The sequence below is a fragment of the Beta vulgaris genome, chromosome 7 (assembly GCF_026745355.1).
Source record: "Beta vulgaris subsp. vulgaris cultivar EL10 chromosome 7, EL10.2, whole genome shotgun sequence".
NCBI classification, from domain to species: Eukaryota; Viridiplantae; Streptophyta; class Magnoliopsida; order Caryophyllales; family Amaranthaceae; genus Beta; species Beta vulgaris.
The window spans coordinates 50,135,816-50,150,815 of NC_079208.1; the positions used below are offsets into that span (position 1 = coordinate 50,135,816).

A 15,000-nucleotide genomic window follows, 5' to 3' on the forward strand; every position below is an offset into this window, starting at 1 on the left:
ACCCTATTTGTATTCGTATTTGTAGTCGTATGCGTATTTGTATTCGTATTCGTATCCGTATCCGTATTCGTATCCATATCCGTATTCGTATTCGTATTTATATTTGTTATTGTTGTTGTTATTATTATTATTATTATTATTGTTGTTGTTATTATTATTATTATTATTATTATTATTATTATTATTATTATTATTATTAATATTATCATTATTATTATTAATATTATCATTATTTTATTATTAATTGTATTATTAGTATTAGTATTATTATTATTATTATTATTATTATTATTATTATTATTATTATTATTATTATATTCGTATACGGTTCCCTATTCGTATTCGTATTCGTATTCATATTCGTCTTCGTATTGGTATTTGTATTCGTATTCGTATTCGTATGCTTATTCGTATTCGTATTCGTATTCGTATTAGTATTTGTATTCGTATTCGTATTCGTATTCGTATTCGTATTCGTATTCATATTCGTATTTGTTTTCGTATTCGTATTCGTATCCGTATTCGAATTCGTATTCGTATTTATATTTATATTTGTTATTGTTGTTGTTATTATTATTATTATTATTATTATTATTTTATTATTTATTATTATTTATTAATTATATTATTATTATTCGTATTCGTATTCGTATGGGTATCCGTATTCGTATTCGTATGTATATTTGTATTCGTATTCGTATTCGTATCCTTATTCGTATTCGTATTTATATTTGTTATTGTTGTTGTTATTATTATTATTATTGTTATTATTGTTATTATTATTATTATTATTATTATTTATTATTTATTATATTATATTATAATAATTATTATTATTATTATTATTATTATTATTATTATTATTTTTATTATTATTATTATTATTATTATTATTATTATTATTATTCGTAATCGTATTCGTATTCGTATGCGTATTCGTATTCGTATTCGTATTCGTCTTTGTATTTGTATTGGTATTCATATTCGTATTCCTATTGGTATTGGTATTCGTATTTTTATTATTTTTATTATTATTATTATTATTATTATTATTATTTTATTTTTTTTTTTTATTATTATTATTATTATTATTATTATTATTATTATTAGTACTATATTATTATTATTTTATTATTTTATATTATTATTATTATTAGTACTATTATTATTATTTATTATTATTTTATTATTAGTACTATTATTATATTATTATTATTAATTATTATTATTATTGTATAATTATTATTGTTATAATTATTATTGTTATTATTATTTATTATTTATTATTATTATTATTATTATTTTATAATTATTATTATTATTTTTTATTATTATTATTATTATTATTATTATTATTGCTATTATTATTATTGTTATTATTATTATAATTATATTCGTATTCGGTTTCGTATTCGTATGCGTATTCGTCTTCGTATTCGTATTCGTATTTATATTTGTTATTATTATTATTGTTATTATTATTATTATTATTATTATTATTATTATTATTATTATTATTATTATTATTATTATAATTATTTTATTATTATTATTATTATTTATTATTATTATTATTATTATTATTATTATTAGTACTAGTATTATTATTATTCGTATTCGTATTCGTATTTGTATTCGTATTCGTATTCGTATTCATATTCGTATTCGTATTCGTATGCGTATTTGCATTTGTATTCGTATTCGTATTCGTATTCATATTCGTATTCGTATTCGCATTCGTATTCGTATTCGTATTTATATTTGTTATTATTAATATTATTGTTATTATTGTTATTATTATTATTGTTAGTGCTATTATTATTATTATTATTATTATTCGTATTCGTATGCGTATCCGTATTCGTATTCATATTTGTATTCGTATCCGTATTCGTATTCGTATTCGTATTTGTATTCGTATCCGTATTTGTTTTCGTATCCGTATTCGTATTCGTATTCATATTCGTATTCGTATTCGTATGCGTATTTGTATTCTTATTCGTATTCATATTCGTATTCGTATTCGTATTCGTAATTATATTTGTTATTATTATTATTGTTATTATTGTTATTATTATTATTATTATTATTATTATATTATTATTATTATTATTATTATTATTATTATTATTATTTTATTATTATTATTATTATTATTATTATTATTATTAGTAGTAGTAGTAGTAGTAGTACTATTATAATTAATATTCGTATTCGTATTCGTATGCGTATGCATATTCGTATTCGTATTCGTATTTGTATTCGTATGCGTATTCGTATTCGTATTCGTATTCGTATTCGTATTCGTATTCGTATTCGTATTCGTATCCGTATTTGTATTCGTATTCGTATTTATATTTATAGTTGTTATTGTTGTTGTTATTATAATTATTATTGTTATTATTATTATTATTATTATTATTATTATTATTATTATTATTATTATTATTATTATTTATTATTATTATTATTATTATTATTATTATTATTATTATTATTATTATTATTATTATTATTTATTATTATTATTATTATTATTATTATATTATTATTATTATTATTATTATTATTATTATTATTATTATTATTATTATTATTATTCGTAAGCGTATGCGTATTCGTATTTGTATTCGTATTCGTTTTCGTATTCGTATTTGTATTTGTATTCGTATTCGTATTCGTATTCGTATTCGTTTTCGTATCCATATCCGTATCCGTATTCGTATTCGTATTCGTATTTGTATCCGTATTCGTATTCGAGTTCGTATTCATATTCGTATTCGTATTGGTATTCGTATTTATATTTGTATTATTTTTATTGTTATTATTATTATTATTATTATTATTAGAATTATTAGTATTATTATTATTATTATTATTATTATTATTATTATTATTATTATTATTATTATTATTATTATTATTATTATCATTATTATTATTCGTATTCATATTCGTATTCGTATTTATATGTGTATCCGTATTCGTATTTGTATTCGTATTCGTATGTGTATTCATATGCGTATTTGTATTCATATTCGTATTCGTATTCGTAATCGTATTCGTATTCGTATTCGTATTCGTATTCGTATTCGTATTCGTATCCGTATTTGTATTCGTATCCGTATCCGTATTCATATTCATATTCATATTTATATTTATCTTTGTTATTTTTGTTGTTGTTATTATTATTATTATAGTTGTTGTTGTTGTTGTTATTTTATTAATATTATTATTATATTATTATTTTATTATTTTATATTATTATTATTATTATTAATATTATTATTATTATTCATATTATTATTATATTCGTATTCGTATGCGTATTCGTATTCGTCTTCGTCTTCGTATTCATATTTGTATTCGTATTGGTATTCGTATTCGTATTCGTATTCGTATTCGTATTTATATTTGTTATTATTATTGTTATTATTATTATTATTATTATTATTATTATCATTTTTATTATTATTATTATTATTATTATTATTATTATTATATTCGTATTCGGTTTCGTATTCGTATTCGTATTCATATTCATATTCGTATTCCTAAATCTAAAACCTAAACCCTAAACCCTTAATCTAAAACCCTAAACCCTAAACCCCAAACCCCAAACCCTAAACCCTAAACTCTAAACCCTAAACCCTAAACCCTAAATCCTAAACCCTAAACCCTAAACACTAAACCCTAAATCTGAAACCCTAAACCCTATTTGTATTCGTATTTGTAGTCGTATGCGTATTTGTATTCGTATTCGTATCCGTATCCGTATTCGTATCCATATCCGTATTCGTATTCGTATTTATATTTTGTTATTGTTGTTGTTATTATTATTATTATTATTATTGTTGTTATTATTATTATTATTATTATTATTATTATTATTATTAATATTATCATTATTATTATTAATATTATCATTATTATTATTATTATTATTATTAGTATTGTTTATTATATTATTATTATTATTATTATTATTATTATTATTATTATTATTATATTCGTATACGGTTCCGTATTCGTATTCGTATTCGTATTCATATTCGTCTTCGTATTGGTATTTGTATTCGTATTCGTATTCGTATGCTTATTCGTATTCGTATTCGTATTCGTATTAGTATTTGTATTCGTATTCGTATTCGTATTCGTATTCGTATTCGTATTCGTATTCATATTCGTATTTGTTTCCGTATTCGTATTCGTATCCGTATTCGAATTCGTATTCGTATTTATATTTATATTTGTTATTGTTGTTGTTATTATTATTCTTCTTCTTCTTCTTCTTCTTCTTATTATTATTATTATTATTATTATTATTATTATTATAATAATAATAATAATTATTATTATTATTATTATTATTATTATTCGTATTCGTATTTGTATTCGTATTCGTATTTATATTTGTTATTATTATTATTGTTGTTATTATTATTATTATTATTATTATTATTAATATTATTATTATTATTATTATTATTATTATTATTATTATTATTATTATTATTATTATATTCGTATTCGGTTTCGTATTCATATTCGTATGTTTATTCGTATGCGTATTCGTATTCGTATTCGTATTCATATTTGTATTCCTAAATCTAAAACCCTAAACCCTATACCCTAAATCTAAAACCCTAAACCCTAAACTCTAAACCCTAAACCCTAAATCTAAAACACTAAACACTAAACCAAACCCTAAACCCTAAACCCTGAAATCCTAAACCCTAAACCCTAAACCCTAAATCTAAAACCCTAAACCTTAATCTAACCTAAACCTAATTAAACCCTAAACCCTAAACCCTAAACTATAAAACCTAAACCCTAAACACTAAACTCTAAATTCGAAACCCTAAACCCTATTTGTATTCGTATTCGTATTCCTATTCGTATTCGTATCTGTATTTGTATTCGTATCGTTTTCAGTAAAAGGTTTTAATACCAACACAATTGAGAAAAACAAATAAATGCAGTAATAGACCCCTTCCTCAATGATACTACCCTCCACCCATTCTATCCAACCTCATGCTCTCCTCAATCCCAAGTAACCTCATATCACTTTCAATTACCCTCAGCCAAGTCATTTAGGTCTTCCCTACCCTTTACAATTTGATTACTCCTCCATCTTCAATTCTTCTCACGGTGCATCTCCTGATCTCCTTTTACATGACCAAAATCTTAAACGATTTCCTCATCTTTTCTTCAATGGATGCAACTCCAACTTTTTCCCGGATCATTCATTTCTTAATCGGTCCTTCCTTGTGTGGCCACACATCCACCGCAACATACGCATCTCCGCCACGTTCATCTTATGAACGTGGCATTGTTTCACCGCCCAACATTCGGTGCCATTATAAATAGCATCGACGACTATTATTTTGTTAGACACTTTTTTTTATTCAGTCTTCTTGTGCAAAGCTTTAGAGAGAACTCATTGGTTTTTACTTACGGCGGAGATCGAACCTTTAGATTGCTTTCAAGAAAGTTTATTATTTTTCGTCAATTGGTATTCCTCTTATTCATTTATCTTAGTTTCTTTCTTAATATTTGATTGTTTAAATATAGTTAATTACTCATTCTTCATGGAAAGTATAGATTTTGATATTAGAATGTTGTTTGTCTAATAATGAGTGAGTAGTCGTCTTTCGATGGGTTTTAGGGAGGGAAGTCATGTTTATACCTTGATCACTCTTTGAATTTCTATTAGCTTCTAGGTTGTGATTAGAGCAATCATAGTGTAATATTTTCTTTAACCCGTGATTTATGTTAGTTGCCAATTTCATGAATTATGTCTGGCTAATAATTTTTCGTACAGATCAGTATAACTTTTAGAGGCCTAGAACACACTAGTAATTCTGATTATCTTACGATCGTATTGCATATGTTGAATTATGAGCTTTAAGAACCGACCCTAGGATTAACACTTGCTCTAATTGCTCGACACTACTATACCTAGGTATTATTAGTTATTTGAACCCTTTTAATTGGTATAAGCATCGTGGACCAAACTAATACCCTAGACTTTTTATTATTTGATTAATCTTTATTTTACTCTTCTATAAATAACGTTAGTTTATAGTTCAACTGTTTTCTCCCTAATTTTGTCTAAAGTAGCTTCTTAGTTGAACAGTAATTGTGAAAACCTGTCTCCCTGTGGAGCCGACCCGTTCTTGCAAGGCTCTGCTAATAACAGACACCGTGCACTTGCGGTATTATATTTAAAATACATAAAGTTTTTGGCACCATTGCCGAGGAGACGGCTAGTTTTCTAGTTTTTGTTTGATTATTTAGACTACTTCTTTTGCCTCATTAGAACCTCGTTGTTCCAACTGAGGCATTTTTCACTATTTTTTTTGTTTTCTTTGTATGCACGGGTTTAGAAGAAGAGGCGCCCTCATTCCTACATACCCCGATCTGACAATGGAAGAGGGAGACGTCCCTTGTAAAAAGCTTAGAGAATTCGCCTGGAAGGCAACTCTATTCGTGTTCTCTTCCCCAGTGTAATATGATTTCTGAAAGAAAATAAATATGTATTTGAATATTCGAGTGGTTTCGTGGAAAGTTATTTCAAACTTTAATTTCTGAAATGATGTTTTACTCACCAAGTTTATGGAATTCATGCGCCGATTATGGAAATGATTTACCAAGAAACTTGTTAGGAATTTATGAAGGAGTTAACTACGATATACATATGGATTAAATGTTTTTGTGTATGAACCACAGAAGTGGGAGATATTTATTGACGTAAAGTATGTTAGAGTTGACTTCGGAAGATCGTATTAGTTTATAGAAAAACATTATAAATTGTATTCAAATAATTGTTATATAACTCTTTATTTATGACTTCGTTGTATCTTGATTTCAATTGTCTCGTAAGATAAACTTAAATCTGCAAAATACGTTTAAAGCCACTGAAAAGATTTTCTGGTTGGACAGTGTGTACTCAGTTTCGCTGATTTTGTTCTTGGAACCTGCCCGGATGGGGGCAGCGTTCAATGCTAATAAATTTTTCAGGGAAGGTGGAATCCAGCTTCGGTGTGGTTTAAGGATCATGGTATAATAAGAGATGCTTTTCGGATAAGCTATGGTGGAGATCATATAATGTTATAGGAAAGAAATGTCATGGTGTTTTAATGTATTATATTGGAGATTTGATTGATCAATTCATGTAATTGTATTTCTATTTTGTGATATTGTTGTGGGCCCATAACCCACAGGTCCAGGATCGCTTCATAGGTTTGTTCCGCTACAAGATATATTTTTAAATTTTGAGGTTATGGTGTTAATTGAGTTTTATTAATGTTAATTATGATTAGCTAGCAGCTCGAAAGTGCGGGCTGTTCCAGGTGGTATCAGAGCATGGTTGTGTCGGAGTTGTCGTGATCTTCATATCATGACATATTGATTAAGAAGGGTATTTGGAAATGTTTGAAAATGATTGGGTTATTAGTTAGTTGAAAATTGAGGAATTGAAAATGAGAAATTAAAGGTTGAGTGTGGGGAAATTTGCAAAAGTGGAAAGTCTATTGGGTATTAGATTTGAGTGGCTATAAGAGAAATATCGAATTATATTGATTGAGATTGCAGAAAGTTAGTAAATTTTTTTTTTGCGATATTATAGTTTATTATGAGTTCTGAGCTAATTTTTGTGAAATGTTTTATGTGATGTATTCGTTTTGAAATGAATTAAAGTTTTATATTTTTAAATTTCGAGGAAGAAATTTATTTTAAGGGTGGTAAAGTATAACAGCCCGTATTTTTAAGCATGTTTTAAATTAAGTAATGTGTTTATTAGTTTAACTAAGCTTTATATCAATAGAGATAACTAAGAATTATTATTTTAAATAAAGTTGTGATAGTGTGGATTTTATCAAAATGAGGTATTTAGTATATGCTTTTAAGCTCAAATAGGAAAAAAATCCCCATTCTCATATTTCTTACTCCCTCGTGTCATCTCCTCAAAGACACACCACATCACTCTCATCTTCTTCGTGTCTTCAATTGAATCAGCCACAAATTATTTCAAGTTCAATCTGTTTCAAAGTCTTCATTTTATAATTTGAGATGAATTATTTTCTTGGGGAGGAAAAATTGATTCATTCAAACAAGTTGTTTAGGAGTAAACCCCAAAATCTCTTCATTCTTCTCACCTCTGTTCTGTCCGTCGAATTAAAGCAACATGCACTCATTTTTTAGTCTTTGTTCCTTCATCAAAGCTGTAGATCTCTTCGAGATATTGAATTTAGGCTCAAAAATTTCTTCAATCGGAGTTCGGAGCTAAGAGTTATGCTCCTGGAAGTTGTAGGTGCTGCTGCCACTGTTGCAGCGTTTTTCTCTCTCCTCTGCTTCCGCGGTGCTGCTGCCACTGTCGTGCTGCTGCTGCATGTTGTTGTTGTTGTTGTTGTTGTTGTTGTTGTTGTTGTTGTTGTTGTTGTTGTTGTTGTTGTTGTTGTTGTCATCGATTCTTTTGTTTCGATTTGAAGGAAACCCAATTCAATTTGAGCCAAATTCTATCAAGGTATGAAATTTTGTTGGTGATTTATCTTCATTCCTCCAATTTATAGTATACAGATTTTATCCTTCCATTTTATTTGTAACACTAATTCAAATTATGATGGGTTTTACTTCATGATTTCACAAATGAATTTAGCTCTATATATAATTGTTGTTTAGCAAAAATCAGTTGAGATAAGGATTTGTTAAATTTAAAGATTGTAGTTTTACTCTTCATTTAATGAATTGGATGAAGGTTTATAATCTGTGAGTTAGTTTATGTCAATAAGTTATATTTTTGAATATATTCTATATAAATTAGAAGGGAAAATCAGAGGATTTATTGATTCAATTAAGGAAGATGATAACCATAGATATCAAGTTACTGTACAACTTATGGAACTATGTTGGATTGAAATATAGAGTATTTGTTGGTTCGTAAAGGAAAATCTGATTTATAAAGAGTAATAGTTATAATGAGCTCATATGTCTATCATTGCTACCATAGAAGAGTTGAACTGCAATGGACTTGGATCTCCTAGGATAAGTTAAGTTGTTTTGGAAGGAACAATTGGATTATGGGTTTCTTGGTAGTTGATGTGGAGACTCACTATTAATAATTGTTAATATTGTTATTGAGGTGGAAATTATGGAGCTTAATGGTGTAGATAATCGAGGAAACTAATTATTGAGGATCAATTACGGTATGGAGGCAATGTTTGAAGATCAGATAAAGGTACACACATGTCCTTTCACTTTTCAAATATATTATTGATATTTCGATAAATCATATAAATTATATAAGTTGATATGTTTTCATAAGTTAAACTTATGTTGTATTAAAAAATGTGATTTGTGTACTATATGGTTTGTGAAATACATGTTTATCAGCATATATATATATATAGCCCTCTCAAGTTGAGTTTATGAAATACATTCTAAGGAGTAAGTTGCCATATTTTCAAATTGCTTAACAAGCTCATGAACTAGACTATGTTTTCACTAAATCAGGCGTATGAGTTCAAGTACATGTAAGCTATAAATGGATTTGACTCTAGAGTGAGATATCAAGGATAATCGATATATCTACTAGACAAATTATGAATCTATGTTGTGTATGTAAATTATAGATAGATGCTTGTGATGCGATTCATTATGACTATAAGATGAGTCTTCAAAAGGAAGGAGTTTCCCCATATAAATTTTGAGGATTTCATCCTTCGGCTTCGGGGAATAAGAGTTTCTAAGTTCATAAACTAAATATCGGATTATGCGTTTGCGAGGAGAAGAAGCCCATATTATAATTAAATTATATTATGTAGAAACACCTTTAGATATTCTCTTGAAGAAACTTTGGTTATACGCTGGGAATTTATAATACTATAGGAGCCAGCAATAAATCATTTGGGATATTAGATTTAGTATGCATCTGTAAAGTTATAAGTAAGCTTTATGAATGTGTTTTGGGAAGGAAGAGAACTTCAGACTAAAAGATATATCACATTATTCAGAGGTAGTCTTTGGAGAATTCCGAATCCTTGAAAATGGATTTTGTAAGATAGGAAATATATGTTGGAGATGTTTGTGAGTTTGATGGATTGCTAAATAGGATTAAATGGAAAGGTTATTCTTCGTAAAGAGCATTTGTGTCTTAGATATATATAAAGTTTATAAAATAGAAAACTCTAATTTGGAGTTATGATCTTTTGGTAAGCAATGTTTTGTTTTGGAGAATCCTTTATGGAATTGAAGCATAGTTTCTTTAAAGTCAGTATTTGAAAGAGATTTAGCCAAAGAATTTTTATAAAAGGCTGATTTAAACCAAGTTACTAGAATATTATGCAAGAAATTTAATTTGGATATATTTAATACCCGAAAGTGATTCTGCTAGGAAAATTTGAGATTTATGAATCTGAATTTTCGAAATATGAAATTATGTATTCTGATTCTATTTTTATGAGGGGAAGAAGCTGCTAAAGCAGTGACGAACAACATTCGTAGAGCGAGTATTGCTCATTATGTGTTAGAGCGGGTATTGCTTTGGAGCGGGTATTGCTCCGTTATGTGGGGTCATGACCTAAAAGTCTTGCAAGCAGTACGCAATGGAAGAGGGAGACGTCCCTTGTAAAAAGCGTAGAGAATTCGCCTGGAAGGCAACTCTATTCGTGTTCTCTTCCCCAGTGTAATATGATTTCTAAAAGAAAATAAAATATGTATTTGAATATTCGAGTGGTTTCGTGGAAAGTTATTTCAAACTTTAATTTCTGAAATGATGTTTTACTCACCCAAGTTTATGGAATTCATGCGCCGATTATGGAAATGATTTTCCAAGAAACTTGTTAGGAATTTATGAAGGAGTTAACTACGATATACATATGGATTAAATGTTTTTGTGTATGAACCACAGAAGTGGGAGATATTTATTGACGTAAAGTATGTTAGAGTTGACTTCGGAAGATCGTATTAGTTCTATAGAAATAACATTATAAATTGTATTCAAATAATTGTTATATAACTCTTTATTTATGACTTCGCTGTATCTTGATTTCAATTGTCTCGTAAGATAAACTTAAATCTGCAAATACGTTTAAAGCCACTAAAAAGATTTTCTGGTTGGACAGTGTGTACTCAGTTTCGCTGATTTTGTTCTTGGAACCTGCCCTGGTGGGGGCAGCGTTCAATGCTAATAAATTTTTCAGGGAAGGTGGAATCCAGCTTCGGTGTGGTTTAAGGATCATGGTATAATAAGAGATGCTTTTCGGATAAGCTATGGTGGAGATCATATAATGTTATAGGAAAGAAATGTCATGGTGTTTTAATGTATTATATTGGAGATTTGATTGATCAATTCATGTAATTGTATTTCTATTTTGTGATATTGTTATGGTCCCATAACCCACAGGTCCAGGATCGCTTCATAGGTTTGTTCCGCTACAAGATATATTTTTAAATTTTGAGGTTATGGTGTTAATTGAGTTTTATTAATGTTAAGTATGATTAGCTAACAACTCGGAAGTGCGGGCTGTTACATCAAGTGTCTGTTTATGCTAAGTTTTTGAAAGACATGATTACTAAAAAGAAAGACTTTGGTGGGGTAAATCGAGTCGTTGTTACTAAAGAGTGTAGTGATGTTTTACCAAATAGAACCCCACCTAAGTTGAAGGATGATGAGTGAGATTTATCTCACTCTTAGGGTATTTTTTAGGCTATTTTACTTGATTTATTTTTCATTTTAGTTTCCTTTTTCCTTAATTTCACCTCTTTTTTCTGTAACTCTCTCTTAGCATATGTGTACATGTATTTGCATGCATCCCCATCCCCTACTATTCTGTTTGATCTTTGATGTGTAGGAACTCAAGTTCCTACAAGCTTAGAGGGGAACAAAAAGGGAAGCAAGCAGAATATATCGTCCAAGGATCGCTCGAGCCACCAGCATCCCGCCAGGGCCAGTCAGCTCGCCCGAGCGAACAAGCAGCCCGCCTAAGCCAGTGAGCCCGCCTGAACAAACAAGCAGCCCGCCCGGGCTCATGAGTGGCCAAACCTACTGCCTCCTCATGGAACTTAAGGTGCACGCCCGGGCTTGAAGCTCGAGGCCACCTAACCTACACCGTCCGGGCCATATCTCTGCTCGCCCGGGCACCTTCTGACATCCCTCCCGGGCCACTGGCCATTGGGCCTTTTTTCGAATTTCTTTTATTTTACGACTTTTGTAATTAGAGGGGGTATAAGTACTCCTCTATCCCATTTTGGGAAAGGATCCAGATTTTTTAGAATCCTAATCTTGTTTACTAGTGTAGGAGAGAGAAAACTTGACTCAAGAGGTGTAATTTGTAGATTGAAATCAATGAAAAAGTGACAATTTCTTTGAAGTTTCTTGTTTCCTTAATAACCCTCTCAATTCTTTCTTTCTTTCTCATTGTTTTTAGGAAAAAATATTTTAAATAAGTCAACCTTTGGTTGATCTTATCAAAATAAGTCAATTTTATGATTATCTTAGAATAAGTTAACCTTGTATCTACTTCAGCTGTACACGAATTAATGACATTGAACTTATGATACGTGTCACATTTTAATAGGATGACATTGTGATTTAACTCATTTATAGCAAAAGTAGATACAAGGTTAACTTATTCATAGTTAATCAAAAGGTTGACTTATTTTAAGAAGAACGTGCAAAGATTAACTTATTAAAAATACTTTCTCCTTATTTTCATGCATTTCAACTTTGTTAGTTTTAATTTATAATCATAGATATGATCAATCGTCACATGTGAAAATTTCTTACGTGAAGATAACAAAATCAAAGTTAATAGAAGTAATAGTATTAATCTTTAATCAAAATCTAAATTCAATGTTGCATCTACACCATTAAAATCCCACCAAGTATTTATTAGTATATACATTAACATAGATATTCTATAATCTATATATATATATATATATATATATAGAAGTGAGTTCATATGAGAATGCATATTTATATGAGAAATGAGAATGAATTTTACGCGCCATAACTCTTATGAATAAGTGATGTAACTCTAATGAAAAAGTGATGTAACTCCAAAACCAAAATATTTGAAAAAAAAATTCAAAACAAAACAATTTTTTTTTTAATTCAAAATTTTTTAGAGGGATATAACTCTAATGAATAAGTGTTGTAACTCTAAACCAATCGTGTGGTTGAGATTCATTCTCATTTTTCATGTAAGGAGCATTCTCATGTGATCTTGCCCCTATATATATATATTATAATTATATATATATATATATATATATATATATATATAATTAATATATATATACACCTAGAAAAATTTGCCTACGTGCAGTGTCATGTCCACATCTCTTCCGTCTACATGTCAAGTGCAAATGAATTTTATGCCACGTCAGCACAACCTATTTCTTGGACAAGTGGCAACATGATTGCTATGGGCATTGAACTCACCATATAATTTCCGTGCAAATCTCACCAAATCATGCCTAATTAGTTCCATGACCATTGCCAAGTTTGGTAAATTTTTAATGCTATTTTTTAATTACCACTTTAATCTAGATATTTTTTAAATGCTATTTTTTTTAATGCATCAATTAAAATCCCTTAAATTCAATAAATTTATAATTTAATCTACCCATTAAAATTACTTGCTCTATGCAAATATAATCACCACTACATAGTCCATATCTATCACCTTATTTTTTAAGGAGAGTGTCAAACATAAAATCCTAATTATTTTATAGTTTAAAAATGAAAGCAAACAATCAAAGACTCCCTACATCCAAAAGAGTCATTAGCCTTCGCAAAATTAACAACCTTACAGATGTTGAAGACATGCTTAGAAGTAAGCAACTATTACAATATCAGTGGTATCATTATTCTACTTTAAATGCATTAATATAATTACTTAGCCTAATTTTTATTAATGCTAGGTATAATTGGTATCATTGTATATACGAGTTCTATCACCTTGGCCAAAGATGGAGTGACATACCTACAAAATATTGTACTAATTGATAGAAGGTAACATTTTTTTTACTTATTATCACAATATGTTTATTGGATCTATTCTTTTTTTTTTATGTAGAATAATGATTTTCATGTACTATGAATTAGTTGCATGGCAGTTATGTTGACTATCTCAAGCCATTTTATACTTGGTCTCAATGCATTGGACAACCTTAAAGATTCAATCAGTTGCCTTATTTGTGGATTAGTTGTTGTCACAGGTAATTGTATATCACTATTAATATTCATTGTAAATTTTTTTGTCAATTGGTTGAAAATAATTTTTAAAGATCTCATTATTTTATATGTCCCTACATTTATATAACATTAGGTATATCTTCATTACATTGTGAAAGTGCTACAACTATAACATGCAATCCAAGGTGTAAAAAAGCAACAAGAATTATGCGTTGGTAAGGAACTTACAATATGTATCTAAGTTCTTTTAAATGTTTACATTTACTTATCTTTTAAATTAAGTTGTAACCGGTTTGCTAATGAACGTTTTGTCCGACACAAAGTCAATTGGATAAAAAGAAGCACCTTCCCATTAAATATGACACTAAAGCTATCTAATGCAACGAGAACAACAATTAATAAATTTATTAACATGAACCATGTATGTGAAGTTTAATTTATAGCAATTCCAATATAATATCTTTTTTTATTATTATGTTTATGATATTTTAATATGTATAACAATATTTATACTATTAATGCAGGAAATATGTTGTCGAATCGTTGACCGATTAGTCCATGTAAACATCGATAGTATCAAATGAATTGATTTGTTTTTTGTTTGTAGTACATTATTAAATTACGTGGGGCCTCATATATTTTCTACATGTGCCACAATAAGAATTTGCCACCAAAAAAATGGTAAACATACCTATATTACAAGTTAATGTACGTTTATGATAACTTACTAATATGTGCACTAACGTATTTTTGTATCTAAATTTTCTACAGCATGTCGTTGAAAGTTACAATTAAAG

The 15,000-nt window shown here is 28.1% G+C and overlaps 1 long non-coding RNA gene across 1 annotated transcript; it reads left to right on the forward strand.

The window, feature by feature from the left end:
* The first annotated feature begins 7,942 nt into the window (after positions 1-7,942).
* LOC125491668 (uncharacterized) lies at positions 7,943-12,362 on the forward strand. The gene is made up of 2 exons (XR_007268408.1): positions 7,943-9,238; positions 11,177-12,362. It is a non-coding gene; the product is annotated as an uncharacterized LOC125491668 (long non-coding RNA).
* The last annotated feature ends 2,638 nt before the right edge of the window (positions 12,363-15,000 follow it).